Source organism: Sycon ciliatum, chromosome 9, assembly GCF_964019385.1.
Source record: "Sycon ciliatum chromosome 9, ocSycCili1.1, whole genome shotgun sequence".
In the NCBI taxonomy this organism is placed as follows: Eukaryota; Metazoa; Porifera; class Calcarea; order Leucosolenida; family Sycettidae; genus Sycon; species Sycon ciliatum.
In genome coordinates this window covers 14,724,877-14,748,494 of record NC_088651.1, presented here as the reverse complement: position 1 = coordinate 14,748,494, position 23,618 = coordinate 14,724,877, and the positions used below count along the sequence as shown (strand labels likewise).

The 23,618-nt window shown below is 47.4% G+C and overlaps 2 long non-coding RNA genes across 2 annotated transcripts in view; both read right to left on the bottom strand.

Annotated features, from left to right (window-relative positions):
* The window catches only part of LOC135824193 (uncharacterized), a 28,558-nt gene extending 11,791 nt beyond the window's left edge, over positions 1-16,767 (bottom strand). The window contains exon 1 of the long non-coding RNA XR_010554846.1: positions 16,274-16,767. This is a non-coding gene — a long non-coding RNA (uncharacterized LOC135824193). The remainder of the gene's footprint in view (positions 1-16,273) is intronic.
* Positions 6,118-7,976, bottom strand: LOC135824194 (uncharacterized). Its single transcript, XR_010554847.1, has 3 exons — positions 7,888-7,976; positions 7,050-7,192; positions 6,118-6,290 (listed from the first exon to the last, which is right to left on the bottom strand). It is a non-coding gene; the product is annotated as an uncharacterized LOC135824194 (long non-coding RNA).
* Positions 16,768-23,618: the final 6,851 nt, after the last annotated feature.

Sequence of the window (23,618 nt, the reverse complement as noted above, 5' to 3'; positions counted from 1 at the left end):
GAGAATCGCAGTACATACGGTCGATCGTCTACCGGTGAGGAAATCCTGAGTGCCATGTTGCTGGTTTGGGTGGAACGCTGCCCGGACGCAACACCTGCTACACTGGCTACTGCTCTCCGACGCATGGGTAAAGAGGTACTCGCACAGTCTCTTACTGCTAACAATCCGGATAAGCCACTGCTACAGAACAGTCCCTTCCACAACGACATAACGGAGGAGGATGACGACAACTTGGCCCTCGCCTTGCTGTGCTATGCTGAGTATTCTCATCACCATGGCATCGATCCCCATCCCATGTCCAGTATTGCCGCTGCGTTGCAGTGCATGCTTGTAGTGATCGATGGTGTCTACTATCCTGCAGTGTTGCGTGCCTATGATGTAGCCATCAATGTCCACCACAGCAGTGTGAGGTCTGTGATCATACGCTACCTGCAGCCCTGTGACCCAGTGTTACTGCCAGCATCGTTACTCAAGTGTAGCAACATCACCCATCTCACGATCATTAACTGTACCTGGCAGTTGCAGGAGATTATCTCCGTTATCAAGTCATCACACCTACAACTGGAGAAGATCTTCGTGGCTGACTGTGATTTCAGTGATGCTTCCAATAGCAGTGTAGCATCACACCCAGTCCACACCCAGCCAGCACAGGCTACAAGCAGTGGAGAGGTAACAACGTCAGAACAGGTCACCAGCATCCCCGCACTGCTCCTGGCCAACGCACTTGCCGACGTTCCCCGCCTCCAGGTTTTTACCCTGACCAACGGTCACGGTATTGACGAAGAGGGTCTGCGCATGATCTGCACAGCACTGCATAGTGCATCACATCTGTCTGAATTAGACATTGATCAGTCACAATGGGCACACTGCATCAATGTCCTGACAGAAAACCTGCGCACTGCCTGGCCCTGCTTGACGGAGCTGCATATCGGTGATGGCTGTGAGCCACAACAGCAGGATAGCCTAACCGACGATGACGTCACTGCATTCCTGCATGCTATCAACAGCCATACCTCACTGCAGAAACTAACAATCTCGGCCGATGGTACTGAACTGGCCCCCGTGGACTGCCAACGCCTCTTCAGCAGCAGTTCCTATAGATCTTCCTTGGACACGGAGCTCTACTTCCTAAAACAGCGACAGTAGTACCGCAGCTATCTTGCCAGTACCGTCATCTAATGATGCATAACTAGACACATAGTCGGTAGTAATTCCACATTATCCTGAAACAGTCTACTAGTATGCAGTGACAGATTATGTAAGAGAAGAAAACAATTTAAAACTGTACCAATACAGATTGTGTACCACTAGCAGTACCAGTAGTCCTCGACTGTGTATTCTCTAGGCTTAGTACATGCGCTTGTTCGCTGTTAGATAACCGAGGCCCTTCTTAGACATTTGTATGCATATGATTGTGGAAGTGTTTCTGCTGTACAACACCTTGCCAGCGACCCCCCCCCCCCCCCTGTGCACATACTGTGCTTTGAAACCCCCCTCCCATTGTGTTTATATATAATTTGTAGTCCACACATTCAGTTGACTAATATGTAACCCTATAGCACTCATTCATATTCCTAAATAAGCAGATAGCCTGTCTATATCCTGTGTAGATCTCCATAACACTATCCTATTATACAGCCATCCACACTGAGAGCCCCCCCCCCCCCCCCCCACCTCATTGATACAGTAATCCACACAGCCCCCACCCCACCCTCCTGCTCTCAGCTAGTATGCTGTTGACAGATTCACGTAGTTGTGTAGATATTTGCCATTCCCACTGCACATGTCCTTCAGGTCATTGAGCTATGAGACTAGCAACTGCTGCTATTCAGACTGTACGTTGATTGTGTGTATGGGTATTCTATGCACTGTGTGTTTTGTATAATGATGTGTGTTGGGACGGTGTGACCGGCCCAACAAGATTCTTTTCTCGTTTGGTGGGGAGATCAGCTTTTTGAACTGTCCTTGAATTTGGTGTGACAGCCCAGGGCCGTTCAAATACGCGGCACGTAAATGGCCTGTTGATGTTGTGTATCATAATGATTGGGAGTGCATGCTGTGCAATGTTGCCATAATTTCATTTTGGTTGCTTCAATATGTACAATATTTGCCAAAACATCCGGTCAATGCTGCATGCACCGTAGTCGACTATCATGTGCAGCATTGGCCAGATTTCTTTGGTGTGTATAGTACTTGCAATATACTAGGTGTTGGTTGCATGCTTTTGTGTTGACTACGCTTCTCAGGTTCATACTAGTCTGCATGTCAAATTAGTGGATGGTGCTGGAAAGGTTCTCATGGTGATTGGAAAATCCCCTCATTACACAATCCACTTCTCTGGTCTACATGCAATCAAGTAACCATGGTTACTTGGTGTGCTCCACTGTCCGAACAGTGCTCAACACACATAGACTAGTAGGGCAGAGCTGTCCACACAAAGGGGAGAGGGGAAGTTGTGTTGCAAGTCTGAGTTTCAAGTATTACTGCGAAATGCTACGATCATCAGGCATCGTAGTAATACGTAAAACTAAGAGTGGCGACACAGCTTCCCCTCTCCCTTTTTGTACATGTATATTTAATGTACTTCGAAGTACATGAAGGTCAAAAAGAATGGTTCCACCAATTATACATACGTTGTAACGCTGCGTTTCATGCACGTAGCTAAATGCTAAGGCAATCATCAGACAACTAATGCTTTTGTCGCGGGATAGCTTGTTCTTATTGTGGGAGATACGCATGGGCATGTAGAGGAGGTGTGAGTTATAGATGCAGGGCATGCATGGGAAGAGCGAGTGATAAGAATTACATCACTGGATGGGCATGCGCAGTAGGCGCGAACTATGCATGGAGCGTGCAGAGGCGGAGAAACCACCAGGGAGGACAAGGGTAAGCCATGGGGGCACTGGGCAGGGGGTGTGATGTGTGGCGGTGGAAGAACACTGTGGTGTCCACATTCAACAGCCGCGGGTATTCAGAGGTTGTGGCGGTGATAGTGGTAGCACGCGGTGGCTATGTCACGGCAGAGATTAATGTATATTATGTATGTATATTCCAATACATGTAGCAACTATGAACTATGTCTGATTGCTCTGGACCGCCCTCTGACTCCTTTCACATCAACACCATGCAGTATAGTATGTAGACAATTTTCATAGGAATATAACACGAAATCAGAGGAACCGATGCCAAGTTCTTTTCGCTCCGGGATATAAATTTTGGAAGAACCGGTATCCGGAACAGTGATGGGATATGCGTTATTATGCGAGAGTATATTCATGGATATTGGCCTCGGCAATTATTATCGTTCACCGGATTGTCCAGAAATCCACACGCACACGCACACCCACACTGTATAAATCCGCCCCCCAACCCCCAACCCACACACACACATTGAATAATGCCATTAAGCGCGATGCACAATATCATTTCTGCGATGCGATTAGCGTTGAGCGAAAGTCTTTTTCGAAGTGCACGAAGAGTCTTCGATGCACGGAGCATCGTATCAGGGCATGCACAGTCCAAAACTGCACGCGAGCTGTCACGAGCGCCCGCCGTGTAGAAAGTGATATTCATCGCTCGTCGCAGAAATTGAACTACTCAACTTTCCGCAATAAAACCTGCGATGGAGCTGGGAAAACCTGTGATTCAAAATTTAGCAGAAACAACTCTCGATCACGTCGCAGAAGTGATATTGTGCATCGCGCTTAACACACACAAACACTCTCTGAAACAAGCCACAGCACCTGCCCCACCCCTCCCCCTGCAGACACTCACAAATCGGCAACAGCCACCCCCCCCCCCCCCCCCCGCACACACACACACACCATGTACCATGCCCAGACATGCCCATTGCGGAAGCGATGATAGCGAACAGCTATGTTAGACATAGCAACTTGTGCACCCACAGAGACACGCACACACAACCGAGAACAGCAGAAAATCAGTGTTCTTGATGACATGACACAAGAACCATGTGAGAATAGCACACAAAAACACTGTCCAGATAAGAAGCAAATCATGTGTATGTTAACTACAGTGTTAAAAGCAGCGGCAATTGTTTGCCACATCAACGAAATCCAAATATAGAAGGCAGTCGTGGAGCGTCGACTTGAACATTTCAGCATGCCAGACTGAGGGATGCCAACTGCATCATAATTAGGGCTCAAACGGTCACGGTTTAACCCCTAAGGCCACCCTTTCTTTTTTCGTTGTTTAACGTCCGCGCCCGCGTACCTTTTTGCCTCCGACCGGAAAAAAAAAACAAGAAAGTAGTAGTAAATATGCGAAGTTGTGAATACATGATTGTGTAGTTTCACAGTGTACGCGCGCCGATCATGACCTTAAACTTATAATCTTGTCTCCCGGGCATGCCTTTGTCTTGTGTTCTTTTTCTTTTTTTGTTGGCTTTTAAATATCGTACGCGTATACGGTGTGTGTCCTAGTAAAAATCCAGATGTAATGAATTCATGACATGCTAACTCCATGCTATGTACCTGTTTTGTTGGATTCATCAGGCATGTGCTCCAATGTACCATCAAAGAGTGTTGTTCTATGCCTGCAAGTGCCGTTAGACCCAGAAATATTGTATATATCACATGCTTTACTGGTCAAAATGTTTGATTGGGGTTTCCAGTTTTTGGAATGGGCTTTTGTTTTTTTTCCGCCCTCCCGCGTACCTTTTCGCGAAAAAAAGGACGTTAAACAATGAATTAACAAAGGGTGGCCTAACGGTTAACTGCTAAGCTAACGATCGGTTTAACGGCTATAACCTATAAGCCACGGCGATCCTGCGGACTCTTTTTTAACCGTATATTTGACTATACTCATTCAAACAATGTACCCTATCCAGTACAACTCACACATGTACATTCTCTTGCATGCTCATTCATACATACTCTCACACCAAGAGAGCAGATATGACCGAGTTCACAGCCCAGAAATTGCAAACGCGTGCGACAGCCTGCGAAAGTGCATACTTTGCAACGACCTGATCCTCGAAAAATTGACTGAAAAGTTACTGCGTAACCGTTATCTTTATCGGTTAACCGTAAATTCTTCGTAACTGGTCTGCAACCGGTTAATCGGACTAACCGTTTGAGCCCTAATAATTATTACGGCCTAGAACCAACATTTCCTAGAAACAGAGATTGTAGCCTTGCGTGGGCATTTCCTAGTAACGGGATACCGCCTAGAACCAGCATATCCAAGCAATAGGTTAGAAATGTGTGTACAACGCACCTCTGGAGAGATGTCGTGAATGGTTACCCATATCAGCCTGTGGTGCATAATTATATAAACCATCGAGTCAGCCAATGCACATGAATGTGACAATGATCTAGCTGTGTGTAAATACATACACCAGCATTACTCTGCTGAGTACAATATTAACCTGTTCAGCACGAAGGACGTAATAATACGTCATTCAGAATACCACTGCACCACGGAGGACGTAATATTACGTCCTGAGTGTACATCGCGCATATACGCGATTTGTCTGGATCGCGTGCGTTCAAACTATCGTAACTCAGTCAATTCTTGGTCGATTCTCACGATCGAAGTATGGATCTGGAAGAGAAAACTCTCAGCTTGCGATAGAAACAATCCCCGAAGCGATACGACCCCGGGTTGTTGAGATATGCGACTCGACACGGCAAATTCAAAGAGAAGTTTTTGCGCGATCTGCAGAACGCGTATTTTGCATTTTCGATCATTTTTGCGCTACCTGCTGCCATGGAAACTAGATTCAAATGATGGTGGCGGATCTCAGGAGTCCTCAAAAAAAATTTGAGCTCGATACGAGCAAGGAGGGCGAAATGGCAGCTGAGGATTTGGTCTCTTGCCCGTGCTCAAGTCTGTCGAGCGCGTGGGTGAAGTTTGCCAGACTGTAGCATGGGCGTTTAGTTTCGCTCCGAGCTGAGTTTGGAACTAGTTTGCTCCTCGTCTCAAGACCTTTCCAGGAAGCTCAAGATCGTGGAATTCGTCCAAGGGAAGGTAAAGTTATCGATCCTTGAACAGGTAGTACTTTCATAGGAAAAACGCCACTTTTGCAGGTGTTGCCGTGGGGAGGCATTCAGGTAGCGTCGTGCTCAAAAGGTTAAAACAATATCTGTGCTTAGACCTCGTGTTCAGCGAATGCGGGTTTGCAGCAAACAACACAGGGCCATGTAAGGTGGATGGGGCAAGGATACCTTTGGTCAAGATATTGCTGCTGCTGCTGCCGACTGTGACGCCTACAGGTGATGGTAGTTTGGCAATATCTTTGTTAGGAAGTCCAGCTGTAATGTCGGTGCCTGGGAGTTGGACACGGAGAGAGAGAGAGAGAGAGAGAGAGAGAGAGAGAGAGAGAGAGAGAGAGAGAGAGAGAGAGAGAGAGAGAGAGAGAGAGAGACAGAGAGAACGAGAGAGAGCAAGAAATCCAACGCGATAGTGTATTACTGCTAGAGAAGAGGTACAGTTTTCTTGGAGACAAGAATGCAATGATACTGAGAAGGAGAGGAGGTAGCAAACAGAAAATTTATGTGCCTTTCAACCTAAATCTCCTGCGTGCAAGTGCAAATGAGAACTGGCTCAATAAGACTCGGGTATGTGTGAAACACACACCATTAAATTTTGACCATTTGACGCCCCTCGCTGGAGGCGATGATAGCGATGCTACAGCAGAAGCCATAGCAGTTTGTGATGGTGTTGCACCATTCAAAAGCTTGCAAGGCTGAAGAATTGACCGCCACTATTCAACCTGGTCTACACAACACAGCTATGAAGTGGCTTTTTCTGGCCAGTGAATTCCTACTTTTTGGTCTTTTCCCTTTTTTTAACGCACACACATCACACCACATACTCCGGCATGCACTGGCTGCTGGTAACCACCCAGGAGAATGAAAGAAAAGTCAGGAGGAGTCTGAGAAAGAGAAGAAAGACTTGTGTGACCATAATCGTCAGGAATTGAACCCGCAACCCATCGATTGGAAATCGCTGCACCATATGGCACACACACACACCCGACGCACACACGCACGCACACACACACACAAAAGGCACGCAAAGCTTACCGTGGGTTTATCACCTTGCACTCGACGCTGATAGCCCTCGCCAAACACTACCATATTCTCAGGCAGTGTTTCTTGACTGGTCAGATGACAGCATGCTCCCAGAACACAACCACTAGTCATGGCTCACTTCACACCAATATGACCTAGTGAACAAATGACATACACACACACACACACACACACACACACACACACACACACACGCGTGCGCGCGAGCATGCACACACACACACACACCACTCTCACACACACATACACACACACACACACACACACACACACACACACACACACACACACACACAAAGTAGCATACAGAAATACAGAGGAATAAGGCAAGGAGCCTTCGAATTTATAACATGCGTTATACGAACCATGAAACCGACAAACGTGTCAGATACGACAATACACATCCTAAAAGTCGAGCATGATGTTAACACACCCAGACACACAGCCACTATATGGCATAAGTGAAGACACCAGCCAAACTAGCTGGTACACACATACACACACAAACACACGTATGCATGGGCGCATTCACGTACACACCATGTACCATGTATACGCCCGTCGCAAGAGAAGCACGCAAATCTGCAAATGCACTGGATGTGCACCCACAGATTTTCTCTCATAGCAACGATAGCGAACAAGTTCTGAATGAGACAGATCAAGACTTGCGCCAGATAACTGTCTAATCCACACAACTGGCAAAGCCATGTGAATCGACCCCCAATGCACACCTGGTCTACACCACACGGACTACATGGGCATAAACCGGCCAAGACAGTTACCTATGCACACCCTACACTTGCTGGGGTAACCAGTATAGAGAGCATACCTGCTTTGATAGAAGCAGACACTAGATGCACTGGTACCTTGAAGTGAAATTGGAGTTACTTTACCAACCAGCCTCGGCACGTACACACACACACGTACACACACACGTACACACACACACGTACACACGTACACACACACACACACGCACACGCACACACACCATGTAGTCATGTGAAACAGTCGGTGCACGGAAAATCGGTCGCTAACGGTAGATGGTCGCCTACAGCAGAGGTCGCTAACGGCAGATTTGACTGTATGTATGGCCATCGTAAGAGAAACATGCCAATCTGAAAATGCACTGGATGTACACGCACAGATTTTATCTTAGGTATAGTTAGGGGCCATCCGTAAATATAGATATTTATTTAGAAACGAAAACTAGTCGTTTAGGGGGGGGGGGAGGGGGTTGAGCGCCTGTTCGTTTCTCAAAAAATATCGATGCGCAGTTTGTATGTGTGGGCACGTCCAGAAAAGAAAAGAAAAAATATCGATACTAAGCATCGTTTGTATGTGTTTGTTTTTGAGGGAGGGAGGGGGGTTGAAGAGAAACGACTAGTTTTCGTTTCTAAATAAATATCGGTCTTTACGGATGACGCCTTATACTAGTACAATGTAGTAACAATAGCGGATCAAGAGTGGAACAGATCAGGACTAGCGCCAGATACCAGCCTAATCCACTCAACTGGTAAAGCCATGCGAATCGACCAACAATACACTCCTGATGTACACCACACTGAGCACATCGGAATAGGACAGCCAAGACAGTTACCTGTGCACACCCTACACTTGCTGGAGTAACCAGCGTAGTCAGCATGCTACTCTGACATAAGCAGACACTAGAAGCACTGATACCATGAAGTTTTACACAAACACACACACACATGCACGCGTGTGTACACGCACACAAACACAGACACACATGCACATACACCCCCCCCCCCCCCACACACACACACATACACACGCACGCACATAGCGGCATTAAATTTGCAGAAGGAACAATGCACTCACCAGGTATGGGTGATCACTTGCTCCTCGATCTTGCCTGTTCATATGCTGGCTACGCAAACCGCTTCAACATGTGCAGTCTGTTCAGCATCAGCCCTTCTGCTGTTATCCTTAGCCTCTGCAATCTTGTCAACCGGCGCATCAGCCTCAACTGCACTTGTATATTCTGCGTTGATCATGGCAAGGTACACTGCTGCCTCTGTACAGCAATACAGAAACAGTAACACAAGTTCATGTTACTGTAATGAAACCATATTCATCTCCATACAAGCAAAGGATACTACTGTCTTTTTGACTCAATCCCCCACCCTCCAACACACATACACACACACACACACACACACACACACACACACACACACACACACACACACACACACACACACACACACACACACACACACACACACACACACACACACACCTGTGATAGGCAATGTTAGCCGGATTCGCGGCCGCATCACCTGACGTATTGGGGAACACAAACTCAGTATGGTGTCAGCACAGTTCATTGTATGTAAAGTGGCACTTTCCCTCATCACCACGATTGAGAGAGCACCGAACACCCCCCCCCCCCCCCCCTCTCTGTTTCCAGCGAGTGATTATTTTTTCCCAATTTTGCATCCCACATCAAATCGCGAAAGTAGGCGCGCACACGAACATGCACACACACACACACACACACACACACACACGAACACACACAGTCACGCTTATTCAAGAGTGGTTGACCCCTGCTATGGCAGGTCAGGGGTATCGGACACATTACGGTCACTATGGTAATGACCGTACCACTCTTTGCACCGAGTATCCTGTAAATCATTAACATGCACTTCACTGGGCTCTGAATTTCCAAAATGTTCAAGTCAGGCACCCCTCCCTGACGCGTATAATGTACTTCAGACGGCTAACCGTACCCGGCACACTAAATTGCCTTCCGACGCCACTGCAGACACATTACATCACTTAGTATTGACAAAGAAGTTTAGAAAAGATGAGTTTGGACGCTTCTTGCAGCTTTATTACTTATGCAATTATGTTGTGGCCTAAGAGCCACACTTCAAATTCCACTGCTTTCTGCACTTTACTCAGAATTCCAATGGAATATTGGATTCATAAAATGGATACGCTTAGAATAGGAGACAACATCATCCCCAACGTAAACCGAATCTCATTCAATTCCAACCATTAAACAATTCGAGCAATTAACTCGCCTTATAAACGCTATCCGCTGATCTGCTACGCACATCTCCCAACTCCATTGTGTGATACGCCAGCATCAGTGATTAATGATTAGCGTGGCACTTGCGTAACCCATCAGTACGCTGCGCAGAGCAACCAGCAGTTCGCACATAAATGTAGCAGCTATCGTACTGCAGTTCCAATCATTCAGTTCATGCTACCAACGTCCGAGCGTCTTCATCTTCAACAATAAAATATGCAATTTACACACAAATTGCGAAGGACAAAACTGTGAGTCTAGTTCTGTCCAAAGATTGAATGCAATTAAATAATTCACACAATAAATGAACAATTTTTCATGACGACACGAGCATCCGTATCGGCATGCATGCCTTCCCTAGTACGAGTACGAGTCGAACACAGCAAAGTCTGGCCCGGTCAAGACGACCACAGTCAGTGTACAAGTACAAAACTGCTTCACACAGTGTAAGTAGTGTAGATCTAGAGTGGTGACAGAAAGAAAGAAAAAAGGTAGCAACAGACATAGACCTACGTACATGTAGGCTGATTGTTGCCGTTGTTGTGACACAGCCAGTTTTGAGTTTGAGTGTTACGGGACTGAAAAAGTCCAATGACTTTGACTGTTGTCACATTACGAGATATTTAAAGGGGAAGTTAAGGCAAAAATTAAAATTTCACCAGCTGTAGTGATCGGGGTGCTGAGTCGAATGGTCTTGGTCCGAGAAAGCTGAGACGCTCCCTTCCTACTTGAATCCCAATCGAACTCGCGCACTTCCACCGAAACTGGGTGACTGCGCCCTACTAGATGGGGATTTGTATGCAAAATCTCACTAAATGCGCCATTTCGCTCTTATAAAAGCACGGATGACCGCGATTGGCCCATATGTTGTAGTCTTTTGGACGCTGAGTCGACTGGTTTTGGTCCGAAGAGGCTGCGATGCAGCGTTCCTCCTTTATTCCCAATCGAACATGCCCAATCGAACATGGTTGAACAAGTGGTCACGTGCTCCTGGGTGCCCAAATCACCTGGTCACCACGCCAGCAGGCGACAAATTTCACACGAAGGTTCAACTCGAGTGACAGGACTGCACCCAAAAAAGGTCAAACAGGCTAGTAAGTAATTAGTGGTACCCTGCAGGCACGGTGACCAGGTGACTGGTGTACGCAGGAGCACATGACCGCTTCTTCAACCATGTTCGATTGGGAATAAAGGAGGAACGCTGCATCGCAGCCTTTTCGGACCAAAACGAATCGACTCAGCGTCCAAAAGACTACAACATATGGGCCAATGGACCGTATGCGTGTTAAAACAAAATGGCGTCACGATTTATTGAAAGTGGTATAGTTGGTGGAACGAGTTCACAAAACCATTTGATTACATACTTAATAATTCAAAGTATAATCTTCTTTTTGGCATGATATCGTTGCCTGATCGTTCGCTTTTGTTTGTTGTGAGATCTGTTGGCGTATGGAGATAACTCAAAGAAGCTTTCTGCTGGGCTGGTGGTAACGTGAGTGTCACCATGAGCGAAAGTCCTGATCTGTCCTTTGCTGATCGATTTCGCCGTCGCCGCACTGTAGGTGGAACTACATGTTGTGTGCCTGGCTGTTATAGCAATTCTAGTGAGGACAGAGGAGTGGTAAGCTTTCATAAGTTCCCCCGTGACCGTCAAACCCGTCGTGTTTGGAGGAATCGCTGTGCACGTCCCGTGACATGGAGGCCATCGTCTTCCACACGAATTTGTGGGGATCATTTTGTTGACAGGCGGCCAACCAACAACAACCCTCATCCATCCATTTTCCCACAGCGGCAAGAGAGACGGCATGGAGCCAGCACGTCACCCCGACGCCCTTTATCAAGGCCAGAAACTCTGAGTCTAGATAGTACACAGTCGTCGCCCGGATCACTGCTGGCATCCGACGATGACGATGGCAGTGATAGATTGTCGCCCGCATCATTCGATGACCGCGGTCCTGACGGCATGCCAGCAGGCTCAGATAGAGACTCAGAAGGTGCAGACAGTGCTCATGGTGACGAGCTTGCTTTACTGAGAGAGCAAGTAAAGCTTCTGAAGGGTACGCAATTCAGCCTGAATCGCTATAAGAACGACGACGCTGCATTTCGATTTTACACTGGCCTGCCGTCCTATGCCACGTATAAGGTCATGTTTGATTGCTTGTTTGGCCGCTGTGCTGAGAAAATGCAGTATTATGGAGCCAAACCTGGCGTATCTGGTGCCAGACGCCTTAGTCACCGCAGTCTTGATCCAGAGTTTGAATTGTTTGTTGTTCTTGCCATTTTGAAGAGAGGCTTTCAACAGCGGGACCTCGGTTATCGTCTTGGCATCAGCCAGCCCACAGTTAGCCGTATTTGGAGCACTTGGCTCAGAGTCTTGCATGGCCGGTTGGTGCAGGTGCCGATCTGGCTGCCAAGATCGAGTATCGAGGAAGACCTTCCGGAGTGTTTCCGAGAGACATTCCCATCGACACGCGTGGTGCTGGATTGCACTGAATTGTTTTATAGAGATGCCGAGTTCGTTCCGGGCACAAAGTGAAGCATTCAGCAGTTACAAACATCACAACACCGCGAAGGCACTAGTAGCCATTGCTCCACACGGTGCTGTTGTGTTTGCCTCCAAGCTGTACGGTGGGAGGCAAACCGACAAGGCTATTGTGCAGCATTCCGGTCTTGTATCGAAGCTGGAGTCCGGAGATGTTGTGATGGCTGATCGCGGCTTCCTGATTGGGGACTTGCTGCCAGACGGTGTATCTCTCGTGACCCCTTCCTTCATGGAAGACAGGCCACAGCTTCCCCTTCCAGAGGAGGCTGCATCCAAGAAGCTGTCATCATGTCGGATTCACGTTGAACGCATCATCAGACGCATAAAGGTATGCTGTGTATCATCTTAGGCATGTAAATGGAATGAAAGCCTTTCTAGAGTGGCATCATATTGTATCTGTTTCGTTTGTCTTCCTTGCCTTTAGAAGAAAATAGTTTTGTTGTTCGGGATGAGTCATCTTCGTACTAAAGCATATAATGCATATTGGTGTTCAGTTTACTTACAGTTCTTTCACAATACTATGCATGCACACTTCCATTTTGCTTGTTGTATAGCGTGCTGTCAGATCACGGTTTATCTTTGCAGAAAACAGTTCCAAGTGATATTGGTAACATTTCACTCCCGCACATTGCCCCGAGAAAATGTTGGTCCGCATAACATCTAACGTCTTCTGGCTTGACTTTGCTTTCTTCTGCAGATATTTCGTATCCTGAGGAATGTGTTCCCACTAAAGATGAAGCCATCGTTAGAATTGATCTGGCAGATTTGTGCTCGCCTTGTAAACTTTCTATCACCGGTCATTGCTGCAAAGGAGATCAACATACAATCAAGTGACCAGTCACCCTCACCATCACCTGTTACGCCTGTTACTCCTGTTACGCCTGTTACTCCTGTTACGCCTGTTACTCCTGTTACGCCTGTTACGCCTGTTACGCCTGTACGTCGCCGTTCTGTACCTTCACCTGCCCAGCAACATCAATCTCCAGCCGCCACTTCTGTGCGATCTTCTCCAGTTGTGTCACCGGCGATGCCACCGCCAGCTGTTGTTAGTAGACCTGGTCCACCCAGTCTCCCGTGGGGCGGTGGTGATGTGACTTGGAATGGAAGAAAGGTAAACAAGCTGCAATAGAAACTCGGGTTGTGAGCCAATAATAAGCTGCGATTGGTTTGCTTCTTCTCTGTATGGTGCATGAGTACATGTGCTCATGTACGGTTTAGTCTTTGTACAGACAAAAATGGGTTCGTACCATTTTGTTATGTATCACGTGATACTTACTATGGCAGTAGCCAATATAGATGCACATAACAAGGCTGAGGTTATAGTGAGATACATGTATTGGGCTCTCAGCTCTGGCAAAAAAATGCACGGCATGCAGATTGGGTACAAGATTGCTTCGATTCGCTGGGGAAGCCCTAGGACTCTTTGTTGACTCCATGCATACTTGATACTTTAAACAATGTCATACTGATTAAATATGTTCTTCTACTGTGTTTCTGAATTCTGTTTCATTAGGTACATATCAGCAATACGTGTCCTATGGATAATATTGTCACATTTCTGCACCTGCTGATGGTAATCGATAATGAACTTGGTCGGACTCTAGCACAGCGATGTACACTGCTTGGTGACGTCCACCGAGCCATGCTGTTGGAAGAGTGGAGCGTTGCGAAGATGCGCTGGCTTGCTGACGCTGGTATTGTACCCAGTGCAACAGGTTTTGTCAATGCATATGGCAGTGAGGTCTTGTTTGGTCTGAAACCCTTGGCGGTGTTTTTTGACAAGTTCTTTCGAGTCAACTTGCTCCAGCCCCGTCTGCTTATCTGTTGTTAGTGAACATCGATCACCCTTTCCTGTGCTTGCCAATCAAGCTGGCATCAACTTCAACTTAAAAAATGCTCTCCGTGATTGGCAGAAGCCACCTCCAACTCCATGCAAGGACATTGATAGCAGTGAAGATCTGCCAACCGGAGTAATTTCCATTCCGTCTGTTGGATGTCCTGGGGTGAGAACGTTTCAACGGCGTGTTTTCATCCACGGAGCACCCCCTGTATTCGCGTTCTCACTTGTTGGCTTCGCTCTAGAAAGTTCCGCCATGTTAGATGTGGAGATCGAGATCCTAGATCACCGATACAGGCTATTTGCCCTCACATTCCACAGTACTCAACGTGACCATTACATTGGAGTTGAGCCAAGAGAGCCATTCGCTCAAAGCCTTCAGTATTTAGTCGACGTGGCAGAAGGCTCGGGCATTCTACACGGCAAGAACATTTTGCACCGCGATTTGAAACCACGTAACATCTTGGTCACGGCAGGGCGAGCCAAGATAGCTGATGTTGGTTTGGCCCGCACTCTTCATGGTAGTCAAGGTGCGGACGTCACGGCTTTGACCCGGTGCCCCGGTACGCCTTATTTTATGCCGACAGAGAGCCTACAAGTAGGAACAGCATACGACGAGAAACTGGTTGTGTTTTCTCTAGGAGTGGTGATGCTGTCGCTGCTTGTGGGACGACCACCATCCCCAACTGAAGCTACTGTTCTCCTGGAAAATGGAACGCGGAGATCAGTTCCGGAGGGTCGCCGACGCAAGGCAGACCTGGATCGACTGGGCTCGGATCACCCACTACATTCTCTAATCTTGTCGTGTCTGCATGACAATCCTGGGTCTAGACCCACATCGGCTGATGTTCACATGCACTTACTGCAGATCTCACCTCACTCTATGGTATGGATGTACTCACATAGTATAACATGACTTTGTACTCACTGTGCTGTACTGTTACCATACAGCCTAGCTGGGTATACCGTAAAGTCGCGGATAAAAGCCGGGTTTGCATACAAGCACATCGCGGATAGAAGCCTGAAAATCAAACGGGCCAAATGCATATAAGCCTGTCGCGCGTAGAAGCCTGGCTTCTATGCAAGCGCGAATCGGGTAGGTCAAGAGTGCATGTACGGTGCATAGTAAAACTGCCGTCATACCGGTAGTCAGTGGTAGATCTACGCATGTCGCGCGTAGAAGCCTGGCTTCTATGTGCATACAAGCCTGGCAAAAAATATCAGTGATGCATATAAGCATGGTTTGCATACAAGCCTGGCTTGCATTAAAGCCCGATGCAGAAAGCGGCTTATGTGCTTATAAGCCCGGCTTTTATCCGCGACTTTACGGTACATGAACTTTAGCCTGCCTGCGCGAGAAATCCAAAAAAATCCTCGTGTTCTGGCCTGTGCAACGAACTAAAATTCCCCCGAATAAAACAATTAAGTGCGGGAAACAATGCAAGCCGTGACCGCGGCTTGCATTTTTTGTATCAAGCAGCAAAGCGAAAGCTGGTGATGAGCCGCGGCCTCGCTGGACCAGCTCGTAATGATGACGGTTCATGCCGTGGATGATGTGTGGCGGAGCGGCAGTGGAACTCAGCCCTTAGGCAAAGGAAATTTTTCATTAAATTTGTTTATGCTGCATAGATGGAGAGCTGCACACTCAGGCGTATGGACTCTCTCCTACAGTGTAGACGTACTGCTAGTGTACTGGCATTACAGAAGACACGAAAAACGAGAACATAATTATGGCGAGAAAGCAATTACTGGCTAAGAATTGCCCTAAGACTTACCGCGTCTCAGTGCTCCATACCAGGAAGTAGTACAATACCTACTCCCTGCTCCATACGAGTGTTTTCTCCTCATTCTCTGCATCCTTTACCCCAGGAGTCTCGTCCATTTAGCGGCTCAAATGCTTGAGCTCCGGATAGCGGAAAATAGCTCGTCGTCCATTAGCGGCTCTAATAGTACCTGGTCTGAAGTGTCGCAGTCTAGCAACTATGATTTTTTCCAGGAGGGTAAGGGTTGCAAACCCAAAAAGACCCTAAGCTTCGTCTATCAAACAAAACAACTGCCCTAAAAAATGGAAGAGGAAAAGAGTGAGCGAGCTGGTCTGAGCGCGCTACTTTTCCAAAAATAGAAGCTGAAACTGTGAAAGCCATCAAAGTCAAAGCATTCTGGCTAGCGCGTTTGTGTACGTCACGCGCGCTAGCGCGCTAGTCGCAGCAAACGCTCGCAGGCCAGAGTTGGCGCTATTTGTGCTGTTTGCCGCACGCGGCAGCTGGATGGATCACGTGATCCAAGCTGACAAAATAATAAGGTCCGATGGTTCAGCTACATAATCATTGTGCCACAAGCGTCACTGATTGCAGATTCGCACGCTCACAGCTAGATAGCTGAGCATGAGACTTTGAGAGCTGACCAGGGCCCGGACTGTGGTACTAATAGTAATACTGCACAGCGCTAGCGCGGTAGGTCTACACAGCAAATGCCTGGCTCGGTCAAGACGACCACGCACTCAATATGCAAAACTGCTACAGCACTTTCAAGTACTAGTCCGTAGTTCTTGAAAGAAAAAGGCAGCATCAAGCCATCCGACCGAGATTTTTGCCGCTGTTGTGACATAGCGAGCTTCGCGTACTTTGAGTGTTACGGGACAGACAAAGTCCGTTGCCTTTGAGTTTGGCTTTGTTATCACATTGCGAGATTTTGAAGTTGAGTGTGGAATTTACCACTTTTCTTCTTCGTTGAGAAAGCAGCAGCAGCAGACGTACATTTTACTACCGTACTGGCAATATATGTTGCCGCAGTGAGGCCATGAAGCGTTACATTGGCACATGTTTGCCGCACGCAGGGCGTTACATGCAAAGTCGCACAGGAGCCGTTACACAGGTTTCTATTGCCGCAGTCTCTGATCGGCTCGAGACATACATGTAGCTCATCGGAATCAGTGCCCAATTCTCCTTCGGATAAGCCATACTTATTTTTGGCGTTCAGTTTCCCTTTTTATTACACTTGCGGTAAGTAGCGAGAAGTGGTGAATATTACTGGTGAATACTGAGCTTGTATACAAACTCCCATCTCTCCCCACACAACACTCCAGACTTGTATTTTGCATATAACAGGTACTTCGATGACGAGAATATAAACTGGTATATAAACTCCTTTTTTTTTAGGATCACGCTAGGGGAGTTTGTATATCAGCTCAGTATAAGCATAATACAGTTGAATATGGGAACTATAAACCAATATACAAACCTCGGCTTCGCCTCGGTTTGTACGATTCATGCCTGCGATGCTGCACCGCTGCTTTGCATAATAGAATTATCATGATTGGAAGCTGTGGCCTTAAAGGGGAAGTGCATCGATTTTTCAAGTAGGGCTCAGATGAAAGACAATTGGATATCGGTTTCGATGGTATATCTCTCGCTTGCGTACGGCAAGGGAAACTTGCCATATCGCCGATTTCCTGATCCCGTTTCCATGGCGACTACAGGTGATGACGCACATTCTGCTTAGCTCCGTGAGAGAGAAGGTCGATCACTGCAGAATTGTGTCATTTTCAGTTGTCTTCTTGTATTCACGAAGTGAAAGAAGTACTGTGTTCAATGCTGTTAGTGCCGTGAACTGTTTATTAGTAGTCCTATCCGTTGTGTACTGGGACGTGACACCGACAGGGGAAAGCTGGAGTGCGGAGACGTTAGCTGGCAAGCGAAAATCGTGACGAACCAAGTGCTGAAATCTTGGTTGGGACAAATCAAACGTTCAGCATTTACCTCAACCAAGGACCATGCCGTTTGCTCTTTCCACTTCCTGAAGATGGATGCGCTGCCTGCTGGAGTCTCTCCTATCTCTCGTAACATCTTCTGAAGCCAGGTGAGACGACGAGTAGTGGAGATTAGCGAACGAAATAATGTCGTATGTTTTGACATTTTTGCTGAACATTTCTCAGGAGAGATGGCGAATACCAAGCATCTTCTCCTAGTCTAGAGAAACCATTTCGTAGGCTACATTCCGCCTAGGGAAATGGCTGGGGAGGACACATTTGGAGGAGAACGAAGTATGTGATCTTGTTTATGTTGTTCTTTGGTATTGCAATCTTATGTTTGACGAACATACGGCATGGTGCATAGTTGGTCGTTGAGTGCCTGCATGTGCATGTATAAGTGTGTGCTGATAAACACTTCCTATGCAAGAATCTGACACTCATGCTCTCTTTCTTTCTTGCAGTATGTGCGCACGTGTGTGTGTGCGTGTGTGTGTGAGTGTGTGTGTGTATGTGAGCTTTTCTTTCATTCTCCTGGGTGGTTACCAACAGCCAGTGCATGCCGGAGTATGTGGTGTGATGTGTGTGCAGGGGAAAAAATGAAAAGACCAAAAATAGGGATTCACTGGCCAGAAAATGTCACTCCAAATAGCTGTATGGTGTAGACCAGGCTGAATAGTGACGGTCAATTCTTCAGCCTTGCAAGCTGTTGAATGGTGTAATCCCAGCACAAGTTGCTATGGCTTCTGCCGTAGCATTGCTATCATCGCCTCCGGCGATGGGCGTCAAAGGTCAAAGGTCAGGTTAGGTGTGAGAGAGAGAGAGTGTGTGTGTGCAGGAGCAGCGTGGAGCATGCCAGTGTGATCGCTGTGGCATTCTTGCCCGTCACAAGTGTGTGGCTCAGCCCCCAACGACAGTGGAGCCGTGTTGTGGTGAATAATGTGTGTCCCGCGACCGCTGCTTCCGTTCGGTCCAGGGCAGGAATAGACACCGCTGCTGAAGCTCTCCCCGGCCGTACGTCAGTCTCGTGGCAGATGACCCGAACTCTCATTTTGTGTGTGTGTGTGTGTGGTGTATTTATGTGTGTTGCTCCCTACGTAGCCGGACAAACTCTTGTTTTTGTGTCCCGGGCGCCATGGGGCGGCGTTCTCCCATTCTCTCTCCACTGCCCCTCCGGGCCCACGTGGCTGTGACTCGACAGGGCAGGGCAAGTGTGTGTGTATGGCGCATGGTGTGTGCTGGCATGTCTGTATAAATATGTTGGACAGGAATTTGTTCACCCACAACGTTGACGGAAAACCATGCTAGGTGTTGCTGGAATGTATGGAGTCTGCGAGCACTTACAATAACTTGCGTCATGTCACAACAAAGAACGGTGCAGTGTTTGACCCTCATGTAAACATGATGGTGATGGTACCTCACCTAAGCTACCCATGAAGCTAGAAAGAACATCAGGTCAACAGAATTGTACCAGAGGAAAGCATCTATTGCCCGAACTTCTTCATATGAAATGAACAATACCCTTCTCCATAGAGACAACATGCAGATGAAGTGTATGGACAATACATTATAATAGGCCATTCACTGAGGGCATGGAATGATCTCTACGTGTAGATTGGATAGACACATGCACGTCTGCAAGGAAAGCATTTGTTCATGGGTTAGTTCATGGGCTGATTGAGTTCACATGGACTAAGTTCATATAATGCCATCTCTCCTGAGCAGCAAAATTTCAAAACATTCGACATTATTTCGTTCGCTAATCTCCGCTACTCGTCGTCTCACCTAGCTTCAGAAGATGTTACGGGAGATAGGAGAGTCTCCAGCAGGTAGCGCATCCATCTTCAGGAAGTGGAAAAAGCAAACGGCATGGTCCTTGGTTGAGGTAAATGCTGAACGTTTGATTTGTCCCAACCAAGATTTCAGCACTTGGTTCGTCACGATTTTCGCTTGCCAGCTAACGTCTCCGCACTCCAGCTTTCCCCTGTCGGTGTCACGTCCCAGTACACAACGGATAGGACTACTAATAAACAGTTCACGGCACTAACAGCATTGAACACAGTACTTCTTTCACTTCGTGAATACAAGAAGACAACTGAAAATGACACAATTCTGCTGTGATCGACCTTCTCTCTCACGGAGCTAAGCAGAATGTGCGTCATCACCTGTAGTCGCCATGGAAACGGAACCAGGAAATCGGCGATATGGCAAGTTTCCCTTGCTGTACGCAAGCGAGAGATATACCATCGGAACCGATATCCAATTGTCTTTCATCTGAGCCCTACTTGAAAAATCGATGCACTTCCCCTTTAAAAAAAAAAATACAGGTTTATATTTCCCATATAATCAACTGGTTAGGTTATATTATATACATATTACTGGTGAATATTACTGGTGAATATTACTGGTGAATATAAGCGGTGAATATTCAGCAATATGCACCACTTATGTAGATGGCCAATTGTATGTGGGTGAATATGGAATGAGGTATAAATCATAATACATGGGTATTGAGCACTCTTCGTACAGTGAAGCACACCACTTGACTGTCGACTAGTCACTGCTACAGCACTTTCAAGTACTACCGTGGTTCTTGAAAGAAAAAGGCAGCATCAAGTCATCCGACCGAGATTGTTGCCGCTCTTGCGACAGAACGAGCTTCGCGTACTTTGAGTGTTAGTAACTTACGGGACAGACAAAGTCCGTTGCCTTTGAGTTTGGCTTTGTTATCACATTGCGAGATTTTAAAGTTGAGTGTGGAATCAGCAGCAGACATTATGCTACTGTGGTAGGTAGTACTACAGTGGGAAAGGAGGAAAAGAGTTCGTTTATGATTGTACTAGTAGGTTTTGATTTGTGAACTATTCAGCCTCGTCATGGCGAGCAAAAAGAACACTAGTCGAAAGGACTATGTAGCGAAGCGATCAAGTCAGAATAGCGGTGAACGTGCAGCGACCGAGTCTGCCAGCACACAAGCAAGTCTTGCCACTGGTCAAGCAGATCAGGTAAGAAACATACCCGAGGCAGTGTGCAGGTTGAGAGATTTGCTAGTTGAGGAGTATGTAAGCGCTACGGTAGATATGGGAGAAGGCATGGTTGAGGAAGGGCTCAACGAACCCAGCGTTTCAGACGTGCAAGTGAGACTGATCATTTTGTCGAGACCCGAGCTCCGAGATCAGTTCAGTGAGGCGAGTTTTGATTCGATTGGCGACGTGTGGCGTGTGGAACATGTTTTCACACAGGCGGCCAGTAGCTTGGAGAATATCTCACTGGAAAGTCTCTTCGATCTTGATAAAGAGCAGATGCTGGAGTTCTCTAGCGGTGGTCGAACCTATCGCATCTTGGTTGTAGCCAGTGCTGGCTGCGGAAAAACATTCGCCTTGACGAAAGTGGCTCCATTGAAATGGGCCCGGGAAGAAATGTGGACGTCGTTTGACCTGGTGGTAGCGCGAAAGCTGCGACACGAGGAGGTGAGAAAAGCAACGAATATATGCTCTCTGCTTGGTGTGGAAGAGCAGGGAGAGTTTACGAGCGATGAGCGCATGAGCATCGATGGCTTTGTACGCCAGCATGCGCATCGAGTGTGCTTAGTATTAGATGGTCTTGACGAGATCCGCCTTAGCGAGTGTAGTGGCTTTGTTCGTGACATCATCAAAGGGTCTAAAGTGAAGGGACTTCGTCTGGTAGTGACGTCACGGCCATGCATCGAGCTACTGAGCCTGTGTGATCAAAAGCAGTTTGATCGGCGTGTGGAACTTGTGGGTTTCCGGCAAGAGGATGTAGAGGAGTACAACGGAAAGGTGCTGAGATCAGCGGAAGAAGCATCGGCACTGGTAACTGCAGTACGGCGTGACCAGAACCTTGCTAGTATGATGGCTACACCATTCCTGGCCATGCAGACGTGCAAGATGTTCCACTGTCGTAAACGCACGCTGCCCCGTTGTCTCTCGGATATCTTTGAGATGATGACCATCCAAGTAGCGGAGCGTCACACCGGTGAGTTGTACAAGAGTTGGAATGCCATCCCTGCTCGTGTGCGGTGCCTCATCCTGGATCTCGGAAAGTTCTCTTTCAGCATGCTGAGCAAACAGCAGTTGATATTCACTGATTGTGACCTGGAGGCACGTTCGATTGCCAGGGAAGCAAAGTCACTGGGCCTTCTTGTACTTGCCGACAACAGCAGCAGGGATAAGGACCGGTTATGGATGTTCAGCCATCTGTCATTACAAGAGTCTCTGGCTGCTCGCTACGTGGCTGTACACAAGACGACAACATTGGCACATGTTGTTCACCTGGTTGAGTCACTGGGACCCGTCACCAAGCACCTACGCACGTTCTGGATGCTGCTATCGGCTCAGCTGGACGCGGCGAAAGCTGACTGCTTGATCAACAGTCTACTTACGCGGGTAAAGTCAGAAGAGAGAGAAGGGCAAAACTGGGATGGTCACAGTGAAGGTTTGGCTGACAGGATGGCACTGAACATGTTTTCACTGGATATGCTCGAGGTCCTCAGCGCCGGATTAAACTACGAGGAAATCCATCGCCTATGAGAAGAGTTGCTATCCGACCAAATCGATGGACGAAGTGGGGAACAGTTGTTGTTGTTGTTGTTGAAATTTTATTTTGTATCGCAGACCAAACGGGCAATGGTGCCCTATATTATGATGGCGATAAAGTAACGGCCGAGAGCCAAGGATACAACAAGCAAGCCTCCACGAAAGAGAGAAAAACACAGAAAACACAGACTGCAAATACTCAAAAAGAAAAAAGAGAAAGGGAAAAAAAGAAAAAGAAAGAAGAAGAAAGCACAGTTGAGTCACAGTTGAGTCACGACTCCAAGTCCAAGCCTAGATGCTGGCTAACCATAAAAATAAACCTTTAAAAGTCTCTTGAATGATCTATGGCAGGCGAGGGACTTGAACTCTTGGGGCAGGGCGTTCCATAATTTAACAGCAGAAACGAGCGGCCGACAGTCACCAGAGACTCGCCTGGTGGCAGGGACAACATACGCATTTGGATCGTTGATCCGAGTGACGCCTTCAGTCTGGCGACGTAGGCGCTTGGACAGGAGATTACTAATTCTGGCGGTGTGGATACGAAGCATGAGGAGGCGGAGTTTACAGTGGGCGTTTTGGATGATGGGGATGAGGCCTAGACGGGTGTAGATGGGATCTGTGTGGGAGGGGAATGGCTGGTTGGCAACGCAGCGGATACATCGCTTGTCGAGGACCGAAAGCTGATGCCGTTGGTGCGCAGAGAGAACCGAGAAGAAGGCATTAGATCCATACAACATGTCCGGTAGTATTAACGATCTGTAAAATAGCAGGGCTTGTTGCTCAGTTAAGCAGGAGCGAATGGCTCGCAGCGCCGTC